The sequence below is a fragment of the Neopsephotus bourkii genome, unplaced genomic scaffold (genome assembly GCF_033783945.1).
Source record: "Neopsephotus bourkii isolate Nb327-2 ecotype Australia unplaced genomic scaffold, CSIRO-AGI_Nbou_v1 NB_846, whole genome shotgun sequence".
NCBI classification, from domain to species: domain Eukaryota; kingdom Metazoa; phylum Chordata; class Aves; order Psittaciformes; family Psittacidae; genus Neopsephotus; species Neopsephotus bourkii.
The window spans coordinates 593762-611041 of NW_026901342.1; the positions used below are offsets into that span (position 1 = coordinate 593762).

At 41.7% G+C, this 17280-nt stretch overlaps 1 protein-coding gene across 1 annotated transcript in view; it reads right to left on the reverse strand.

Moving 5' to 3' along the window:
* RALBP1 (ralA binding protein 1) overlaps nt 1-15483 on the reverse strand; it is a 34460-nt gene extending 18977 nt beyond the window's left edge. Inside the window, exon 1 of the mRNA XM_061356299.1 lies at nt 15332-15483. The gene's annotated coding sequence lies outside the window, so the exon portion shown is untranslated. The remainder of the gene's footprint in view (nt 1-15331) is intronic.
* Nucleotides 15484-17280: the final 1797 nt, after the last annotated feature.

The following is a 17280-nucleotide window of genomic DNA, read 5'->3' on the forward strand; positions in this document are numbered from 1 at the left end:
AATATTCATGAGGTCTTTCAATAGGGTTCATTCTTTACTCTGGCTAAAGCAGAGACACCGACTAAAAATAATGGTGCATATTTGTAAATGCAAACAAAATAAGACTGCACTTAGGTTTCGTTTTTGTTATTTTACAGCTTTAAGAAAGCATTGCTTTTCTATATAATTTCCTAGTCCTTTAAGTAAGGGAGAAATTCCATGGCATTCAAATTGACATATCAAGACCTATCAGCAGAATGAGAGCCTTTAGAACTAATGTACTATTTCCACACAAAACTGCATCCTTTCCCTAGCTTTCACAGAAAGAAATGGTGAGAATGAAAAAAATCACAGATCCTCTCAGCATTTTGAAAAGGAACATTTCTAACAGGCTGATTCTTCTGCCAACTTCTCCCTCTCAAACTTGACCCTTTGTTCCAAACCTGTTAGTGAGTCAGTCCTGCTCTCTGCAGCACGCTCCTTGCTTCAAATTGCTTTTCTTCACCTATGCAGTTCTCATCTGCCAGATTTAACAGCTCACTACTAACAGCTATGCCCCATGTGGGGAAGGTCATATTACTTCCCCCATTACCACACACCCCCAGTTCCAGTGGTTTGCTTTCCCCAGACCCCCTTGTGAGAAGATCCTATTTACTAGCTGCTCCAACAGACTTCTGCTGCTGAGCTGGCTTGTGGAACAGCTCAACAGTCACCCAAGATGGAAAAAAGAGGGGTAGCAAAACATGATGACAGGGGTGCAACCTTCTCTGGGCAGTTTTGTTTTGTGATACTGCATGTACAGCTTAATCTCCCCAGATTATACTTTCACTCAGACCTAACTAACTACTCTTTACAGTATTCCCAAAATGCAGTTTCCTGAACCATCTTTCTGCCCAACATGAAGTCAAACCTTCAGAATAACTGAGTGCCAAAAATAAACAGCCTTCACTGAACATGTGCAGCATTGTGACATTTCCTCTACCCCCCAAGGAAAGACTAAATTAAAGGAAAATTTAAACATGGAAAGCAGAAGGTATGTCCTTAACACAAACTCCCAGACATCATACCACCACCACCAAACGATAGAATGGTTTGGGTTGGAAAGGACCATCAGTCCAACAGATCATCCAGTTCCAAACACCCTGCCACAGGCAGGGACACCTTGCACTAGACCAGGTTGCTCCAAGGTCCGTCCAACCTGGCCTTGAACACTGCCAGGGATGGGGCAGCCACAGCTGCTCTGGGCAGCCTGTGCCAGCGCCTCACCACCCTCAAGTCTACCCTATTTTGGTTTAAAGCCATTCCCCCTTGTCCTATGTCCCCATATAAAAAGTCCCTCTCCAGCTTTCTTGTAGGCGCCCTTTAGGCTCTGGAAGGCTGCTATAAGGTCACCCCAGAGCCTTCTCTTCTTCAGGCTGAACAACCACAGCTCGCTCAGCCTGTCTTCACAGGAGTCGTGCTCCAGCCCTCTGAGCATCTTCGTGGCCTTCCTCTGGACTTGATCCAGCTCAGCGATCCTTCAGGACCATACACCAAGCACAGGAATGCAGGCTAGGGAGATGAAGATGCCCAAATGGGCGAAATAATGTGGGGGTCTTTTATAGCATAATTTTTGAAAATAACAACTCTCTCCTAAAATAATCAGCCTAAGCTACACATCTACTAAGTAAAAATTAATATTAAACAGCTGAGGTTTGGAAAAAACAAAGAAGTGAAGAAAAGAGAGACATGACAGGGAACCTTAATAGATTGCCCTCATTACAGTGTGTCATTTAAGCCAGCATGAACATATTAAAAGAGAGGCACAGTCTGAAAGACCAAACTCACAGCCCTGTCATTCACACAGAAGGCTCCATTATTTCTGTTTTGTACCAAGTCTGTGACTTTGTGCCTTGGAACGAATTACAACAGCACAAGCAAATTAGAGCAGGTGATTGCATGCACAGATGTTATTTTGCAAAGCTGTGAGGCAGAATGAGGGACACAGGGAATTTTTCTGCAACAAGCATTATGCAAGACCACATCTGAAATGTAGTGCGTGTCCCTAAGTCATCCCATTTTGCCACAAGTAGATACACTCTGAAAATCTGGGCGAAAATATCACTACCAGATACCAGAACCTGCTCTACTGTCACTGCCTAAAAGCAAGAGCAAAAACACAGCAGTGCCTCATCATCATATTCAGTCTTCTTACATGAAGAAACTGATGTTATTTGAAGAAATGAGGCACACCATTTAAAAAAAACAATCCTTAAAAATTATGCTTTTAAAGAAGCATAGTTCCATTTTGTAAAGTAATGAACAACAAAAGGAAAGAATAAAACCTATCACTTAGTGTCAAAGCACTTCAGAAACCATGAGTGGTACTCATAAAACTGCTGAGATAGTTGAAAAAGATGACTTGGAGTTGAGAAGACAGAGTTAGAAGTCATTTATTTAGTAAAGTTACAGTGTCTGAGACATGTCTAAGTTCTATATCTTGCTCAGACTATTATTACAACATACTGAAAAGCTTAATGCAAAACACTGCTTTCACTCGAATGCTTCTTAGACTGAAATGTTGCTATGCAGTCAAATAGCAAAATGACATCAGAGGCCACCTATTTTATTTAACAAGCGGTACTCAGGTACATAAACAGTGCCCTTTCTTTAATAAGGCAATATGGCCATACAAAGAGGAAGAAAAGGGAAATGCTTCACGTAGACAGGTAAAGCAAGTTTAAAATTTCACGAGTCACAAGTAATCACAAACACAGCATTAAGTAACTCCCTTGTGACTCATACGCTCTTCATAACTGGCAAGAACTAATGCCTCAAGAAGGGCTTTCACAAGATTTTTTCGGATAAAGAAAATAAGAACTACTTAGCAGCATTCAGCTCCTAAACTGAAATTACTTTACAGGATATGGGATGCTATGAGAATGTTAGAAAATGTACACTAAAGAAGTGTCTGTCATCATGCAACTCAAGTCACGCAGGAACAAGCTGTATGTTTGTCGAAAATAATGCCATCATCAGATCAGCTCTACAAGTAACATCAACAGGTTTTGTGTGTTCTCTCAGTTACCTGTAGGTGGATAAAGTCTGCAACAATAACAATACCATTCAAAGTATTTCAAGTTCTGCTCTGAGAGTCCATACCAGCTTAGAAGTAGTGATATACAAATACACAGAACTATTTACCCCTCAACAATCAGAGGGCTATACACCACATCTATACTGGAATGGACTGCTGGAGGAGACAGCTCACATTCAGAACCTGCAGCAGGATCCAGGTTATTCCCTGTTATTGAGGGTACACCAGCTGTTCATTAATCCACTCAGAAGAGAGCCAACCTTAATATAAATAATTAAATAGTATTTTAGGTAGTTTAGAAATGTCTCTGATCACATTATGATAAAGCTTCACAATCACATGCAGATAAACTCTCCAGGTATGCAGCAGCATGTGCTCTCCACTTTGCTTCACTTCAGGGAAAAGTGTCACAGCCTCTGGTCTACAAATTTTGTAGAGCTCCATCAGAACTGCAATTCACCAGCTGATTTCAATAGGCACCCTGGGGAAAACAAAACTTTCTCCAGGGGATCCAAGTTAAGTGCTTTGCTCTAGACAGAGGACACCTGGAAAGAGACCCACCATAACCACACAGGAGAAACCTCTGTCCCAAGAGGACAGATTCTATGATTCTAAGACTCTGCCTCCTGCCCTGGCTATGCTGTCACACTGCCTTTTTTTCCGCCTGCTGAGACATGCTGTGAGTTTATATCCTGCTGCCCATTCCAGAGCAAGCTAAATCAGACAGTCTAGGAGAAAATTCAAGGCACAAACCTTTGTTACAGGGTAACAACCGAAGCCTTATACAGAGGTCATGCAAACTATGTCACATGTTCCCATGCTCTTTCTCATTGTAGAATCATAGTTTGGGTTGGGAGGGACCTTAAAGACCATGCAGATTCATCCCCTCTGCCACAGGCAGAGACATCTTCCACTGGACCAGGTTGCTCAAGGCCCTGTCCAACCTGGCCCTGAAGACTGCCAGGAATGGGGCAGCCACAATTTCTCTGAGCCCTGCCACATGTCTTTCCCCAGCTGAATCAACTGCCATGGAAGCAGCTTCAAAGCAGTGTGCTACATTATGGTCATAACCACAAATGTAAGAGACATTCTTGGAAATAACTGGCCAGCTAATAACTGGAAAGACTGCTGTTTAATTGCTTTATGTGGTATGTTCCTGAAGTAACAAGCAGACGGTCTGGACTCTGCATCATTAGGCACGCAGGCACTGTAACCAGGCTAGTCTTTAGCAGGAGTATCTTGACTCATCAGCTACCTGCATGACAACTGCTACTGCCCACCCAGAGAATAATTCCTCATCCTTCCAACTTCTTGGGAAAGTGTGGATCACTGTTCTCTAGTCTCACCCCTTATGAATCCTGCTCCTGGTTCCCATGGCCTTGTCACCACAACATAACCCAACACCAATTGCCCCAGTAATCATAGTCTAGCTCAGTACACTAGTTTCCCATTCCATGGCATCTACCACCACTTCCCAGGCTCAGTCCCTTTCCATTAACTTCTTTATCCCCTTCTCCCACAATCCAGTTCCTCCACCATCAGGACTGCACCTCCTCTCTCTCACAATCTCCTCCTCACCACACAGGTGTTCAGCAGTTTCCCCATTCCTCTTCTCCACACCCAGTGCCTCATCAAACCTCACCTTTTGGTTGTTCACTGCTCCCCAGATTTCCCTTGACACCTTCTACTTCTCCCACACTCAGTTTCATTTAAAGCTTCTGAAAATCATGGTCCACTCATAAGCCAGAAAGTTTGGGATGTCTTCTCCAGCTAAAGTTAGGTATCCCTTCTAAATTACAAACACCATTAGAAAGGTTTGCCTGATTACCAAAATAGTTTTTGCTACAGAAGATGTATTGTTCCCCTCTAGCTGAATTCTCAGAAACAGTTTGAAGGATCTGATTTGCCCTTTTTGTTTAGAATTTTAAATACCTCCCTAAGAAACCCAGCTTTTCAGCCCAAATGTAAACATGGGAACTTTCAATAAGGGCTGAACTATTAAGACCAAAACTGAATTATACGAACTGTCCTGCAAATATACCAAACTCTCCTATACTTCTTAAAAACACCACATTGTACAAAATACATAATACTATTGCTTAGATTGGCCTTAGAATTATTCTTGGTGTGACAACCTTGTCCCTTTTCTCCTGTCCAACTTTTTGAATTCCCACTTGTGCCAGCACTAATGCTTGTAAAACACAACAGAAAGTTGTGCTTTTATCACTTATCAGAAGAAAGGAGGAAAGTGCAACAAAAGATGTGCAGTTTACCGTTTAACAATCGCTATAAACACTGTATCATGTCAGGTTTTGTTTGCCCTCAGCACTACACACAAGTTTTAGACAATTCACGTTTTCTGACAAGTCTTCCGATGAGTTGTCCAATCCTTGGTCACCAAAGGTCTGCAGCAAGTCATACATACAGCAACTAATGATCCTGTGAATTGAGATTAAGCTTCATGCTGTTAGCAGTTCCTGGGCTGGGTTTATTTAACAACAAATTGCCTTTATCACAGATTTCAATTATGGAATCATTCAGTCACACTCTAGTACCTGAACTCAGCCAACTTGAGAACAACTTAGTGAGGTCTAGGTGGACAGTCTAAAACCCTACAGAACTGTGACTGGTTGAGATGAACGCACAGCAAATTCTGTTTAAAAAAAAAAAGCAAGTGCTAATCATCAGTATGAAAAAAAACAGCAATAAAATGAAGCAGAAGAGAAGCAAATGGATTTAGCATTAAGTATTTTACTGGAGGTTTAAGTGATCCTGCTGTTCTTTCAAAAGCATCTGCAGACTAACTGTAATGGATCACATGACAGAGAATGGAATCTACTTTTCCAGAGAGGAAAACATGCACACATCAGTTCCATAGCCCAGTTAAAAAAATGACAATCTAAGGCTACACACAGCCTAGTTTTGGCTTTTGTTTGTTTTGCTGGGGTTTTTTTTTAAGAGTGCATGAGATAATGCATGCTAAAATACTAGAAATGACAAGGGTAAACAGAAAATATTAAAGTCACTTTGCTTTGGATTTAACAGTAGCAACAAATCTGGGACATGCCTATACACCAAAAACATGTAATGCAACACACTGGCATTTCTCTAACAGCAGTAATTCACCTGGCTAAAGCAACAGCAGCAGGAGAGATGCAGTAATACATTGCAAGGCTCCTGCCAGCAGGTAGAGTTCAAGCTCTACGGAGATATTGGGAACATATTCAGTTGACATGTATGGGCAGATACTAATGCTGCTGCATTATCATCGTCTTTCTTATCCATGCTAATTACAACAAAACCAGAATAGGTATGTGCCCCCTCCTAAAAACGTCACTTAACTTGTGTCTGGTGGTTTGTCCTTTAAAAGCCACTTGCCATCGCCTACTAATACAATGAGTTCAAAACAAAGCCTGGCTACACTTTGTCACCACATAAACCTGCTTAATACATAGAGGAAACGGCAAAGCCCTCACATGCTGCACAAAGTGCCACATGCTGAATCCAGGCACCACCATTTTTTAAACCATTATTGAGATATTATCTTTTAGACTGGATGGGGAGAAAACCCAATTAGAAGCACCATGCTGCTTCACTGAACTGTGATCATTATTTTATTCATGGAATTTTCAAACAGTATTAAGTTAATTTCATAATGCTTTAACTGGGAGGTCAGTGTGAACATTCTAATTTACCTTACCAAAGGCAAAAAACATTAAACTCTAAGGCTTTATCATCTGAGAAATTAACATTTTTCTGAAAGTATATTAATGACACACAAACCTTTAAGGTTAAAAATGAGAAAATTAAGTTTCTTGCGCTTTACACTGAATTTTTTCCACCACGCTTGAACACAGATAAAAAGATCTATAAGTTACAGACTGTTGCTTGAACTGACAACTCTATAACGTAAGGAGAAACTAAGAACAGCTTTGCTTGCATGTCTTCACAGTGTGATACACAACACAGATGATCAGTTTCCATGTACGATTTTATTTCATGTTTAAAACCCTACATGTCCCCCTGTAACACAGGCAAATCATACCCAACATTTAGTGAATATTAAATTAAAACAGAACTATGGTGGTTGAGAGAAAACCCATTCTATTGTATCAGCAGAAAGGAAAAGGAAAGAATTTGATCTAGAAAAAATGTTTATACAACAGCTTCTCTGATTATTTTTAGTGATTATTTGATAACTATCTGCTCATTATTTTTAATGATTATTTGATAACTATGTCTATCTGCAGCACCTTTGTTTTTGCCTTACAGAGTCCTGTATATTCTCAAGCTAACATCAGTGGCTATTGACCTAGAAACCCAAGCAAAAGGAAAGCCTCCCTTTCTGCCTTCACTAGTCGTTTTATTAGGCTCATATTGAGTAAAATGAACTGGAGATCGGGCTGCATGCAAATGCTTTCCCAATTTAGTCGATAGAAGTATAATATTTCCATGCTCCCAGCACAGCAAAGCCTTGTTGTAGATGCAGTTTTACTCAACATGCGATTTTTTTTCTGATGTAGCTTATTTCCTTTGCAGATCTGTTTTGCACCATGCCAGCAAAATAATACTTTATTGATCCACGTTATGTTCCATGCTGGAACAGATGTTGATATCTGTCAAACTCATGCTATATGTAAAAGAAAATTATCTTTTTAATTATGGCATACAAGTTTCCACACAAGAAGAGGACTATATTGTCTCCTCTTTTCAGACATATTCCCATCAGTGCCAGTGACAACTCTTCATCACCACCACATGAAGTAGTTAGCCTTTCTGTAGATCTCTATATTTTTAGTTATTTTTTTGTCAGTACCCTATGCAGAGTTGGGATTAAGAAGTTCTGTTTCCCACCCTGCGTCAGATTTACTCAGTACCCAAGGGGAAAGTCAATTTCAATATTTATAAGCTCAGTTGATTATTAATTATGATTAACACCACCACCTGCAGGGCTGAGATGTTGCAAAATGTCGTGCATGAGAACACTGAAAACACACATACATTCAAGGTGAGGTGCAGCATCACCCACCTTGGGGCAGCAGCTGGTCCCTGCAGTGACTGGCTGGGAAGCAGCAATCTGCCTTCGCAGCCAGCAAAGGTTCCTTCAGAGGCACCCATGGGGCAGACTCATCAGTTAAACTACTGATTACTGAAACAGCACTAGGACCCACAAGTTCACAGTATTTGTCTGCTATGCCAATTTACATAGACAGCCTTACAAGAAAGCTTGCATAAAACACCAGCTTTACAGAAAAAAAAAAAGTATAAACATCCTTACTATTCAAAGTTAAATTCACATTTTCTACAACTAGCCTCAGCTCAGCCTGGAGCACCTACTGCAGTAATTTTTAGCTATCTTACAGCTTCAGAGTATCATAAAAAAATCCTATACCTTATGAAATACACACTGATTGCTGGTTTCAATTTACTTGCACAATGTAATAAAAATGAGCTGAATAATAACAAATAGACATTAAAAATATGTATACTTCTCAGATGGCAAAAAAGTTCAGTATCTGATAGTACAGGACCAAACAAGTTCTGACTGCTATCCCCAAATCTGTTGTGTAGCCCTGCCTACATGGGAAAAACCATGCTGCTTCAAGTAATGCTTGGAATAATCTCCCCAGGGATGTAGTAAATTCCCCAACACTGGACACTTTTAAGATGTGTCTAGACAGGGTGCTGGGACATCTAGTTTAGATCACACTTTACCAAGAAAGGTTGCACCAGATGGTCCTCAAGATCCCTTCCAACTCAGTGTCCTGTGATTCTATGAAATAAAATTAGTGTAGGTAGTTTAATGGAAGCCCTAATAAAAATGAGACGAAACAGTGCCATCGTCCTCCCCGTACCCCCAAAAGAATATAAACCAGCCTCCAACAGTATAAGGCATTTTTAAGACTGAGGTGAGATCCTTGCTCTTAAGCACTGAAAAACACCACATATAATTACCTGTCAAAAACATGCATCTGCAACTGACTGCTCTAATGATACACACTAACTGCAAACTTCTGTGATAGGCATTTGTGTATCTTTCAGGTGTCTGCAAGGTCTGTTAAACTTAAAAGGATTTTGTAATTAAGAACTACCAGTCAATACAAGTCAATCATACTAGAAAACTATGAGCCAGTTTTATAATAAAATAAATCAAACATCATGAAATTACAGCACACAAAAGGACTGCTGCAGGTAACAGCCAATGTAACTTTTTGGTGCAGTACACAGATCTTGGCACATTCCAAGATACATTTGTGACAGTCATTGCCAGAATATTAGTTCCTCTTTATTATCTTTGTTGAGGAACTTGGATTTGAATCTACATCTTAGTATGTCAGTCACATCAATTTACTGAATCATCTAGAAAACAAACAATCCACATATTCATCACCTCCTCTTTCAGCTGGAAAGCTGCATTTCATTTCCTCCAGCAGCTTTTCAAATCCTTTTCAAAACATGACTGATAAAACCCACACCTCATCACCAGAGTACGAGTCATGTAACTTCTGGAGAACTGCAACCCCAAACTTGAGGATTAAGACTTCAGAAGCATGCCTTGTGAAAGATCTCTTCATCTAAGATTACCCTGCAAGTGGCCAGCACAAAGAAAACTTAAAGAATTTGTAAAGATTAAAGCATTTAAAAAGAGAGAGAAAAGATAAACCCACTAGATTGAAATAATCCAAAGAGTTTTTTGGGAAATATATTCAATCAGGTTAGGGTTGTTTTTTGTTTTTTGTTTTTTCCACCAAGCTCTTACATTTTTAGTCCATTTAATCAATTAAAAAAATCCCATCAAATATAAAAAACTCTTTAGGCTATCTTAAAAGAACAGCAACTCCTTTGAAGCCACCACAACCGAAAATTAAGAGAGGAGCGTGTCAGATGATACTTTTCTTCAAATCCAATTAAAAACCAGAAAGGTATTTTAGGCTTTGTACAGATCAGCATTATGCTTTTATGTAGCATTTGGTTCACAATCCAGTAAACCTACTGGAGTTAGAGTATTACAAAACATAGTAAAATATCTTCCAATTTAATTATCTTACATAAGGCAATATTAAATTAACACATTCAATATTTAGAATGTGAAAGTGGTGTACTGGAGAGAGGAAAACATGAGTTATGGGCTTCCATAGTAACATAATAGAAAATCACTACTAATACCACAAAATGAGTTTCATTGCTGGCATGTTTAGCATTAGGATTTACATTTAGCATTCAATGTAATTCCTGCTAACAAAAATCAGTGAAAATTTATTTTCACTGCAACAGCCAAAAAATACTGCACCTTGACAGGTGGTGCTTGTGTTTAAAAAACACAACTGGACAGGCTAGAAATGCCAAAGTAGCAATAATCCTAGTTCACAGGGCAAATGACATGGCAAAGTGCACTGAAAGTTACTATAGAAAAAAATAATAAATAATATTCTAGCTTCTAATTCTAAATCTAAATAATAGGTGAAACTCCTATTTTAAAAAGTTATGTATGGTTTTCAAGAGAAGTGATATCCTTGCAGAATTCTTACTAAATTTTTTTGTGCAAAAGAGAAGCTGCAATTTTTGTCACCATGATAGATCTCTTCTCACAAGTGTCCAGTTAACACTATTGTTATCATACACTGTGTTTTTAAAAACCATATATACAGCTCAAGGTCTGACAGTACCAGAGATATATGTTCAGTCCCAAGAGTTTCTTTCTGCAAGATGCCCATCTTCTAGCATGAGGGTCAGTTACTCCTAACAGAAAAGCCACAGGGTCCTACTGAAACTGTAACAGGAAGTGAACTCCATGCACTGACTTAAGCTAGATCATAGAAACGTGTGAAATTTTCATGCTACAGATGACAGAAAATAAACAAAATTACATTTTATTTGTACTATATGAACTTACTTGAGTGAGGAGTTATTCACTGTTAGCAAATGTACAAAACAACGAACCTGAAATCAAGTTTATTTCCCTTAAAACAATTTTCAGTTTGGCCCAAATCTGCATTCTGATTTGGAATGTCAAGCCTGGCCAGTGAGCACTGGCTCCATACTCTTCCCCTACAGCAGCCATCTGGCCCCTTCCCACCTCACACAAGCATCCATCACTTTCTTTCCTTGCATGCCTCCAGAGACCAAAATAGTCAGCTTAAAAAAGCTCAGCTGCTTGTGAGCAAGAAGGACAATAAAGAAGGCAGTGCTGAAATGAGAAATCTACTCCTAGTTGCAAAGCTGCCCCTTCCACTGCACTGAAGTAGAGGGCAGCATCTACTCCTTTGAAAAAGTGTATCACTCATAAGCTAAAGTAGTACATCTTTGCTCCCTAACGCAAGCTCTTCCCCAGTGCAGAGTTTCATGTTGGGCTGTAGCTGGCAAGAATCATTAAGCCATTCCCTGCTTCCTCTAGGAAAAAGGCAGTTATCCAGATGGAGCCAAGTGAGGGATTGACTACAAGGCCATCCAGTAAATTAATCTGTAACACCAAGGGTTGCAAACCTTCTTTTAAAGATTTTTTTGTAGCAGCACTGATTGCTTCAGGTTTGTATTTCTACATATCTTCCCACACTCAAAACAGACAGATGACAAACTATTAACAGTTAAGGGCACACCAGTGAGGATGAAATGACTTGCACCACACTCTTCAACTATATTAGAACACTTGCAAGACTTAATTCTGCACATAGAAAATAATACTAAATTTGATTATTTAAGACTAAACAAAACATATACTTACTAATATTTCTTTTTTAAATTGGGCTACATACTACATGAATCTGTGCTAATAAACAGCTCAGTACACTTATTCAGATTTACATTATTATTGTTTTAGCAACTGGTAAGCACTTTTTCTTTACTGTTACAGACTTCTGTGTTTATTAAATAACTAGTTGCTATGCTTTTAATCAGGATGTTATGCCAAGCTGCTTCTGGAAGAAACTGGGACATGTTCATTATCTGTATTTTTGTTTCCTTAGTGTTACAAAAGCTACCCAAGGGAAAAATACTAAACCATGTTCTCTATCTGAATACATCTTATTTACTTACCAAAGGAAATATTACTTGTAGGCAGTGAACCGATCACTCCTAAACACTGTGATCGCATGTTTTCACATTGGTAGATCTCAGTGTCCCATGCATAGGTTAGACAAGAAAAAAAGATGCCTTCTGCTTTTTCAATGTACAATTACTAATAAACAATACTAAGGACCCCAGTTATAGTTCCCAAATATTTCTGGTCAGACATATTTTGTCAGGTGTTAACTTCAGTTTTTACCTTAGTAAACTACCTGAGCCACTGAAGCCACTGTAATTTGTATTTATCTTTTTCACAAATTCTTTCCTATTGCTTCAAAATTGTCACAGCACTTTACTGATGAAACCTAAATAAATATTTTTCCTAATACATTATCTTCTAGTAACATGACAGAACTACAACCTCTTCAGATATACTGTGTTGCCTGAGCCTACGTACTGAATCACCATTGCTTACTCAGGCAATTATATCTATCCCTCCCCATTCCACTTCCCAACAGCTGCCCTAAGTAAGCAGTCATCCCCCACTTTCTACTGCAGCCTGAAAACAAACCAGAAGCAGTGAGCTGCAGATCCCTGCTGTTATTCAGCTTCAGAGATAAAGGCTTGCTGTTGTTGCTGTCAACATCAAAGGCTCTTTCATTCTAGTGTACCTGCACAGCTTCGATCAAGTCTGTATTCCCTGATGTCAAGCCCAAAAGGTGAGGGATGGCCAGGATGGGAAGGATAAGTATGGACAGGAAAGGAGTCATACCCTTCATTTTTCTAAAAATCATCCCAAAACCTTACCTTTCCAGTTTTGGCTGTGACAAGGCAGAAGATATTTGTACAGCATGTACCTCTCAACACTGAGATGCAGCCAAAGTGCAAGCCTCCCACAGGCTACTCTCAGCCCAATGATGTGCTCCTTTGATGTATTTTTTTAAGCAACAATTTCAAAACTATTTTTCATTAGGCTCAGATGAACAGCAGAAAGAGCTAATTAATTCTTCAGATGAAAATCTGAAGCAGGCACATGGCAAACCATGACTAGTTTTAAGGGTAGCAAATCATTCACTGATGCAAAATAAGCAGATGCACTGGTTCAGATAAAAGCTTGGTAGATTATACTAGACAAACAATAATGTCATACTATACTTTATTTTGGCATTTTGAGGCCAGCTATATGACACCATGCTTTACAGAAGAGTAGATTTGCATTTGTTGCTGAACAGCATCTTCCACGGTAGTCTAAGAACTGCTTGTAAGAAATAGCAATTTATTCAGAAAATATTCAAACCTTTTCTGTAAGAAAATACAGCTAAAACCTACTAGGGAAGTGCCTAAAGGGTATAAGTGAGATCAGAACTTCAAGGTCTTAGAGGCACTCCATATGCACAGTGGTTTTGCTTTAAGTACATCTACAGAATTAAGCCATGCAGCTCTGAAGGCAGAATGCAGTTAACTGCAATACCAAGGCAACACAGATATGCATATATAGAAATGGAAATAAGCCACCCTACAGAAAAAAAACACAACTTTCTTGCCTGTATAACTACAATTATACCAAGGGTTTTACAGTGAAATCCTTACTTTTGGGGGAAAAAAAAGCCCAAACCACATCACAAAAATTGATGCCCTCCACCCCTGAATACACCTTAACTAAGAATAATTGTCATAGTTGCACCCTCGGTATTAAAAATTTGAGGCAGCTATGCCTGCCTATCTTCTATTTCTGATGTGGGAAGAATAAAAGAACACAACTTATTTTCTCAAATTAAAAATTAGACGGATCCCTATAACAGGGAATGTAGAGTTCCCTGCTTCTCTATAATAAACACTGTATTTTATGACCTAGAACATTAGAGTGGTTGGAGGGGTTGGGGGGGTGGAGGGCAGTAAATTTCAAGCACTTGGAAGTAGTAAACACTCAAAACCCCAACTCTCTGGAAGCTTTTTCCATTCCTATTTCACTGCTCTGTAGAAAATAGCCCCTCAAGAGTATGTATCACACCAACTGTGTAACTACTAGAAATGGACTGAACTAAAATGAACCAATAAGCTGTATGGATGGCATCATTCCCCAGAAGCTGCATGTAGCACCTCAAATTATATCACAACCCAAACCTAAGGAATCTCTCTGCCATTTTTCTCTAAGCTTGCTAATAAATTCACATCCATTACAGTCCTGCATCATATCTGAGAGAGCCTTAATATCAGCTCTGAGTGGGTGCATTACAGCAATGCCAAATATGCACGGCAAGCATTTCAAGGGCTTTCCAGATTAGAAATAGGTACGAGAATTCAATTATGGCTGTTTTGCTGTGCTGGAACAAACGACTTGCACAAATCCATCTGGTAAAAAGGCCTTCTTCACCTATTACGTTTTATTACTGCTCATTAAGGACGATGACTAGCCTCAGGGACACCAGGTTGGGAGGTATGTGTCCAAACCACACCATCCTCATGTACAGATACTTTCAGATTATCAGTGTGGGTTGCTGGCTTTTTTTATTTTTTTTGTTTCCTTTGACATGCATAAGCACTTAAAAGCCAGGTCTGCTTCTTTACTCACAAATCGCATGCTGACATATGATGAATGGTAACACATGCTTTCTGAACAACATTATTAGGTAGAAAACACAGCGTCCTTAAAACCTGTTAAACATCCTAGATGCAGGAGTAAGTTTTCTATTTTTCAAGATGTGACCTCTAGGTGAAGGTAAATGAGTAAAACCTCATGACCTCTTCCCCCTCGAAAGCCAACCCCAAAGCAACTTCACAGAAAGCTAAACCACAGCAGACCTCTAACTGAGCCTGAGCTACAGTGAACCCGCACGATTCAAAGCGCATAAACGTTCCAGACAACCAGGCAGAAGAGAACCCTGGTCCTCGCCGCCGGTCCCCATGAGGGCCGGCAAGCAAGGCACAGGGGCCGGGCCCCGCTCCTGAGCAGCTCCGCCGAAGAGTCGCCGCTGGGACGCGCCGGGCTGGAAAGGGCCAGGCTGTTCCGGGCCGCCGGAGGGAGCTGATCCCGCAGCGGGAAGCCCGAGCGGAGTGCCCCAGGCCTGCCGAACCGGGAACAGGGCGGGGGAGGCGGAGTCCCCAGCGGCCCCTCCCCTCCCCCAAGCTCCGGGCAGCCCGGGCCGGCCCCTCCCCCACCCGGCAGCCGCGCCTGGGGGCGGCTCCGCACCCCCGCCGTTATCGCCCCTCACCCGCCCTGGCCTCCGCACCCGCGCCGGGCTGTGCCGTGTCCCCGCACCCGCGGGCACTCACCGCCGGGGTCCCGCTTGCCGGCGCAGCGGCTCCGCCTCGGCCTCACTCCCGGGGCTCCGCCTCGCACCCCATTCCGCCTCCGCCGCCCGGGCTCGCAAAGGACGGCCGCGCAGCGCCGCGAGCTCGTCACGGCGCAGGCGCCACCCGCCTCGCTCCGGAGCTCGCGGCGGCCTGGGGCGTGAGGGGAGCGTGCGCCGATGGGCCAGCGGCCCCCCCCCCGCTCCTCCCAGACGGCGGAGGAGCGCGGCTCTGCGCAGGCGCAATGCTGTGGGGGCGGGGAGCAGAGCGGGCCTGCGCGCAAGGCGCGACGGGTGTTGTAGTTCCCCACCGGCGGGGTGCCCCGGCGGCCCCAGGACTACAACTCCCAGGTGACGGGGGAAGCCCTCTTTCCTCGCCCCTCGTTTCCTGAAGCCCCAAGGGCCGGGGAGGTGAGCTGGGGCTGGCTGCGGGCAGCGGGGGGCGGCCTAAGGGGACCCCGGGAAACACCGATACAACAGCCCCTTGAAGATTTCTGAAGCCTCTGAGGACGGGAGGAGAGCCGACTGCTCTCTTGAACTGACGTACCAGGGACTGTAAGCATTAGCCGTGACTAAAACGGTGTATGACTAAACCCGTTGTGAGGCAAAATTTGTAACGGTGGGAAGCCAGCAGACGTCAAAACCGCTCAGTACCAACGGAAGAGCTGACACAGCTCTAGAGGTGTTTGCATCCAGCCTGCCTCACGAATAACGTTGCTCGTGACCTCTCCGTTTGCAGCCATTTATTTCAGTTTCATCTTGCATAATGAGTCTGATCTTGAATCCTTACCCGCTCGTCTCTACCACTCTCTGGAATACAAGAAAGTGGAGAAATGCTCTGAATGTGACCTGTGCCAAGGAATACATCTCCATCTCCACATGCATCCTGTTTACAGTGGTGTTAAATTTTGTATTCTCTGCCTTTTACAATGCGAGTTTCTGTTATGTTAAGCACCTGCATAATTTGAATCCTTTTCAGGATTCCTCATCAACAAGGGAATTTGTTTCAGTAAAAAACAGACCGATTCATTCCCACAGCCTCAAACATAATCCCTGGGTGATTGGACACATTAATACTGTGGCAGCATGCCACCTGCTTCATTTATTCACTCGAGAGTCAATGCTGCTTAGTCCCTGTCAAATGGGCTCTTTGTGCAACCTCCTGTGGTAATGCAAGAGGTCCCCCACAGGAATTTGTGCTATTCAGTAGGAAATACAAAAGAGAGAGTTATAAACACTCTGATTAGTGTTGGAGCACAGAGATATTGTCTCCACAACATATTACATAACCATGCAACTTCCAGTTTACTTCCTCCCATCCAGAAGAAATGGTTTAACAGCAAGGGCTTACTGGTTTTTTTAACTTAATGTCACCGCTAATGTTGGGGTTTTGTTACCCAAAGGCTGCTGCTTCTGGCAAAAGAATAGAGCAAGGTTATTTCAGTAACATCCTATAGTAATTTGAGATGATTTCCTGTGAGGATCTCCACTTGAAGTGAGTTGCCAGAGGCTCTTGACTCTGAAGAGTATTATCACAGGCGGTTGCCAACACAAGTTCACACACAATAGGCCCATCATCTAATGAGCCCAGAATGAATCTTCTCCATTTTTTGAAGACAAACAAGTGATTGTGTGTAGTGCTGACAATACCAATTTACTGCTGTGTGAAACAGATTTGGATGACTTCTGACCTACAAAACTTACTGTGGTCTGAGGCCTACTTACACAGACCGAGGCGCTTCCTTACACACTCCATGCCCCCACATTCACTCTGTAAATTCTTAATGCTTGAAGAACAAAGTAAGGAGCCTAAGGTGGCAAGCTCTCTGCTTTGAATTTCAGTCTTGCTGATGTACCTGACCTTCATAAACGTACTAAAACAATAATGGAGGGAAGCATTAGAAAGCATTTTGACAGGAAAAAAAGGGGAAG